A 6,112-nucleotide genomic window follows, 5' to 3' on the forward strand; every position below is an offset into this window, starting at 1 on the left:
CCAAAACTAAGGTTTGTATGCAATGGCTTGACAGAGATTTGTGAGCTGAGAAAACACTGTTTTAACAGCTTGATAAGACTCTAATAATTTACCTCAGGACTCTACATCAAGTTGCATAGTAACGCAAGGAAAAAGAGGAGTTTATGATAGCAATTAACATGACACTGTGAAGTTTCAAACCATCTGGCACTGGCAGGAGGTTGGGACATCATCTGTGGAAAAGTAAATCATAAAGCATTACCTTTGGGGAAATGTGCAAGAGAAGGTCTTTTGTCAGGAAGAAGGAAGTTGAACTAAGCTAACTTGTTGAGTTTTTCTTCAGTTTGATGACTATGGTCTAAGGCAACTACTTAACTATTTCAAGGGACATTCACAGAAGAACTGAGGTCTCCATAAAGTTTAAGATTTTTTTTCAATGCAACAATATATATTAACAAGGAATAGGTCAAATCTGGGTCCAAGTCACAGTTCACACATTTGTATGTAAATTCCTGAACAGGTTGCCTAACATTTCTGTCATTACTTTGTGCTCTACAAAGAAAAGATGGTGGTCACATTGATTGGTGTTCTACACGGTGTATACTGTATTCAACAAGACAATAGTTACTAGGTATATGTGAGCATTACAATTACACTATTCAAGATAAATAATATTATGTCCTGTAGGCACTCTTGAAGTGTGGTAGCAACACAAGGATAACACCTATCATGCAACACATGATAGACAAAACACTGGTATGGTTTAGCTCTTAAATGTCTGTCAAAATTATGTTCTGAAGACTGTACTCAGAATTTTAAGGGACTGTATTTAATTGGAAGAATTGGGCTTTTTGGAGCAGGCCCTTGAAAGGTGTTTGCATGGGCTAGTGTTGTGTCAACATGCCAAATAGTCCTTTTGGAATACGGAACTTCATTTGGGAAAGCGCCCCTAATCAGATTGGCCTGTATAGGAGCCTGTGGTACATTTTTTGGTTAATGATTAAGGAGGGAGGGCATAAGTTACTGTGCTGATGGTGTTGGGGCCTTTAAGAAAGGGTGAGAAAGCCACAAGAGCAAGTCAGTAAGCAGCATTCCCCATGGCTCCTGTGAGGGGAAATAAGGTCTTTTTTCCTCAAGTTTTTTAGTTATGATGTTTTATCACAGCAATAGAAACCCTAAGACAGTATCTTAATCCTTTTTTTTTCTGTTTCTTTCATTTTAACAAAAGCAACTTAAGCATTTTAACAATGTCACTTAAGCATTTCATTTTCGTCACAGCTTGAAGGTGTAATTTACCATGCCAGGCAAGTGACACTGGTTGGAGCCTGAAGCAGCTGGTGGGTCACAGGGTGTCCACGGTCAAGAAGAGAATAATGTATGCTGGTGTCAGCTAACTTTGTTCTTTTTATGTAGTCCACGATCCAAGCCCAGTTTTAGTGAGATTCCTCCTACCTCGGTTCATCTAATGAAGATATTCCCTCACATGCATTCCTACAAATGGTGCCAACCTTTTGTAAATTATTTCACTCAACTGTGCCTCAATTTCTTCAAATAATTACAGATATTGTCCAATTGACAGGCAAGAACAACCATCACAAAGGGTGTTTTGGAAGCCTCTGCCTTCAGATTTTGCTTTATTTCACTGATCATCTGGGATGAGAAGTTTGATTCTGTTACACACCCCTAACCAGCGTGCTCTGCTGCCTCACAGGCACAAAATGTTGGGGTCAGGATATCATGTACAGAAACTTCTGAAACTGTGATATGAAAAACAAGACTCAAAACAAACAAATACCAGCAACAACAAACTTAATCTCTTTCTAAGTTATTTATCTCTGGAATGTTGTTACATCTATGAAAGATAATAAATACAAAAATGGTTCTTATCATCACAGAAATTCCTACCTGCCAGCATGACAATTAGAATTAGAGATGATCTATTAATAATATCTATCATATACTATATTTCCATATATAATTATAATTTTGATTAGTTAAAATTAATTTTTAGCAATATGTGCTAAATTCTCTACTAAGTATGTTACATATATTTGGTATACTTGTTACTCTAATTGCAATTAGAAGTGAGATTATTCTTATTCTGTGAAAGAGAAAAGAAAAGATTCTTCTAATTATATAGTCAAGATTATACCTACCATAATGTCTGACTCAAAAATTACAGAGAAAAATTTAATAAAAAAGTTTTTCTTTTTTTAATTCTCATTAAATTATCAAAATCTTGTGCTGCTATATGTTTTGCAGAGGTTTTTATTAATATCCTTCAAATCTAACAGAAAAAAAGCAACTGTGGTTAAAGTAGAGGTGGAAATGTTTAAAGATTTTGTGAAAAAAAAGGACAAGAATGAGGTAAGAAAGGCATTATAAATAAATGAAGGTAAAGTAAGGAGGCTCTGAGGTCTGTAGTCTTGGCTGGTACATTTCTGAAAGGACTTATATTACATGTTCTGTTCCTTCAGAGATAATTGGAAGGTATGGTTATTATTGCAAGAAAAAAAGATACTTTCTCTTTTTGTCTCGGCTGATCAATACCTGCTTCTTTGTGGAGACGTTAGCTCTGAGTTACATGTCGAGAGGAGCAATTTGATGCTGAAAGCACAGAAATGGGTTGGGAAATGTGTCCAAGTAGTTGAGTGTGGGATCTTATCAATAGAACAAATTGTGCTCTTAAGAAGTAAGGCCTTTGTCCACGTTCTTATATAGGCTCCACACCATTTATATTAGTTCCAAGAAAAAAAAAACAAAACCAGAAAATTCAAATAGTAAGTATAACTGTGTCTTGTTAAACCCGTGCTTGATTGTAAAACAGCAAATAACAGAAGAAGCACATGAATATGAAAATATATCATAAAATTAATGTCCCGATACTTTATACCAGTTGCGTTTGTCAGAGGGTGTCCTATTATCATTCATATCTGTTACTATGTTAAAATATCCTGACAAATGCAACTTTCATTGGGAAGGGGCTTGTTTGCTTGACAACTCTAGGTGACAGTCAATAATTATGGAGAGTTGACAGGAACTTGAATCAACTGCTTATATTACATCCGCATTCAGGAGCAAAGAGGGAATGAATGTCCATGTGCCTGCTTGTGTTTAGCCCATTATGGGCATGTCTACACTCCAGGGCCCAAATCCAAACCTTGCTGTCTGTGTGGGAAGATCTTCCTACCTCAATTCAAACAATCAAGACAGTCTCCCGCAGATATGCCCACAGGCCAACCTGATATATGCAATTCTTCATTAATACCCCATCCTGAGATAATTCTGCATTGTAGCAAGTTGACAATTTAACTAAGCATCCCATATATTAATTAAAAATACACCCCACAATCCCAGAGTTTTAAGTTAGAAAAAATTCTTATGTCTCATTCATGTTACAGTGAAGGTAAATAAATTTAATTGATTTTAGCCATGCTTGATGATTTCCTTCCAGATGTCTAAGAACTCTATCATGTAGAACTTGCCTTTTCCAGGAACTATAAATTCACATTAGATACCTTGTGTGTATTTGGGGGTTGGGGGGTGGGGAACATAACTATGACATCTTCTTAGGTAGCTTCCTTTAACCAAGGCCCAGTCACATGGTCCAACATTGAATTACATAATGTGGTAACAATAGATTACACTGCCAAAGTTCTGAGGGTCAGGCATATGTGACCTTGCCTCTGAAGAGATTACATTAGTTTATAGGCATTTGGAAGCTATTCATTAAGGAAACAAATTATTTTCCTTCTACAAGCTTTCTAATTAAATGTCACCTTCCTTGTCCTTAGCAAACAGACTCAGTTCCTACTTGAGTAAGAATATCAAGCTCATCAAGTTTCCCCCTGGTCTTTTCAGTCTTTTAGACTTTCTTCCAGAGAAGTTTTTTTTCCTGACGAAAATCCAATTCTTGATAGAAATCGCTGGGCTTCTTTGTGTCCCACCGCCCTTGCCTTATCAATTATTCCTCATTCTTCTTACATAATTACCAGTGTGAACCTTCACAATGTTTTTCATACATCTCACTGCAAAAGTTCCCTCGAATTAAGGCTGTACTCTGAATATTAGTTTAAGTCGGTTTCAAAAGAGTCCTTGATGATAAAGTCTCAAAAGTATATTCTATTGACTCTTCTAATTTATTTTTTAAAACCTATCTTCATAACACATCAGCAAAGTAATTGCTTTTATTCCACATGGGGTTGTTTACTATGTCCTTGTCACGCACTAGAGTCCAGGTTTTCCACTGTCTACACCTGTTTGATTCACCCTGATTCTCAGTGCTCGGCTCAGTGCAGGATAGTAAGTGAAAAAATATCCAATGAATATTCAACAAATAGGTCCACTGTGATGGACACAAACTGAGATTCTAAGTGACACATTCATGATTAAATCTAGTAGATATGTTTCCACTTTTAATTTCCCAGACTGCTCTGTACCTTGCACCCTCAGATGAATCATTTTGTTTAAGTTTTCTAATTCTTTGATGACCCTGGCCCATTAAAACCCTTGTTCTTTTTGATGGCTCCTTCTCAGCCTACTCAATGGCTTATGCCATCTTCTCTTTTGCACATAAGAAAGGACATTGAAGCTTCACATGTGGGCTGCACACTTCAGTCTTTAAGTTACTGTTGATGATTTCATTTACATTAAGGGTTTGGTCTGTCACTCACATAATGATACTCCTGTGACTATATTTATTTCTAGACTTTTCTTTGGAGTTATAGACTTTTAACCAAATTATCTGCTCAATGTTACTGAAGTCTTAAGTTCAATTGGATAGAAATCAAATCACGTATTCTTTAAGGTTATTTTTCTTGTTATCTGAAAGTCAGATTGACATCAATCTGAAGAAACAAGGGTTTCTAACCTAACTTTCTTGTCTCCTTCATCCTGTCAATCATAAACTTGCTCTGTCACTTATAATTGCAAATATTTTGTTTGTCCTGTTTCCCTCCATTCTTCTCATTTTTCTCATTCCCTATCTTGGACTCTGGATATTCAGCCCTTGTTAGTCTCCTTGTCCTCAGGTCCCATGTCAATAAATGTATTTCCCACATGAAAGCCAAGTTGGCTTCCAGAAATAAATTTGGATATCTTATACTCTGAGATAGACTCCTTTAAACTCCTTTCCTATTAGATTAAAGCCCATACTTCCAAATGTCTAGCCTTTCTAGTAGCTTGATTCTTTCTAGTTTCTTTTTTCTTTGTCTTTTGATATCTTTGACTTTATAATAAGCAACAATAATATTCTTCATACACCTGTACTTTTTCATATTGACAGCTGTGCTTAATTAAAGTTTGGTAATTATAGCTAATTTCTCCATCCATGAGGCTTTACATGGTTCAGAATGCCTCTTTGTCCCTATTCAATATAGACTAAGTACCATTCTTCTGTACTTATATGATACCCTGTACACACCTGTGACAGTAAATTATACAGAGCAAACTCCATTGGGAAAAGATGACAGACTTAATCTGTTCACGAAACGCAACTTTGTGTTGTCATGAGGACTTAAGGGTAATTTTACACATTGGCACAACTTGGCAACTCCAGAATAAACTACAGTGAGTGTATTCAAAAGGAAGAATGGGGCTTAGAAAAGTTAGTCCTCCTCTCTGCTCACACACTCGAAGCACAATTCTTTTGTGCTCTCCAGTTTGCCTAGTCACTGGAGCGGTCTTACTAGGAAGTGTTCAAACAGAGCCAACTTGATTCTAGAAGGAGATGAAGAAAATGATGGGAAAGGGCTTTTCCTAAGTATAGCAAACATTTGTAGAATTAATGAGTTTGCAGTTTATAATCTGTTTTCCACTCTAGCAAAGCTGGTCCTGTCCCATCTGAGCTGAGAAATTGCTGGAGCTTGAATTATCCATGAAGGCGCTGACTGCTTGTTATGCAGACTAGCTCACAGAGGACGGGGTTGCCACAATGAAACGTATTGCATTCTGGAAACCCAGCAAATGCTATTGAAATTTGATGGTCAGAGAATCTTACATCTCTCCTTGTTTTAGGAGTCATTCTAGGCACATTGAAAATAGAGCCAGAGGATATGGGCCTTCCAACAATGGCAGAGTTCTTCTCTCTCACTGTATCTGCTGCTGATGCAGCCAAGGGTCTCAGATTAGTCTG

The sequence above is a fragment of the Rattus norvegicus genome, chromosome 14 (genome assembly GCF_021556685.1).
Source record: "Rattus norvegicus strain SHRSP/BbbUtx chromosome 14, alternate assembly SHRSP_T2T, whole genome shotgun sequence".
Taxonomy (NCBI): domain Eukaryota; kingdom Metazoa; phylum Chordata; class Mammalia; order Rodentia; family Muridae; genus Rattus; species Rattus norvegicus.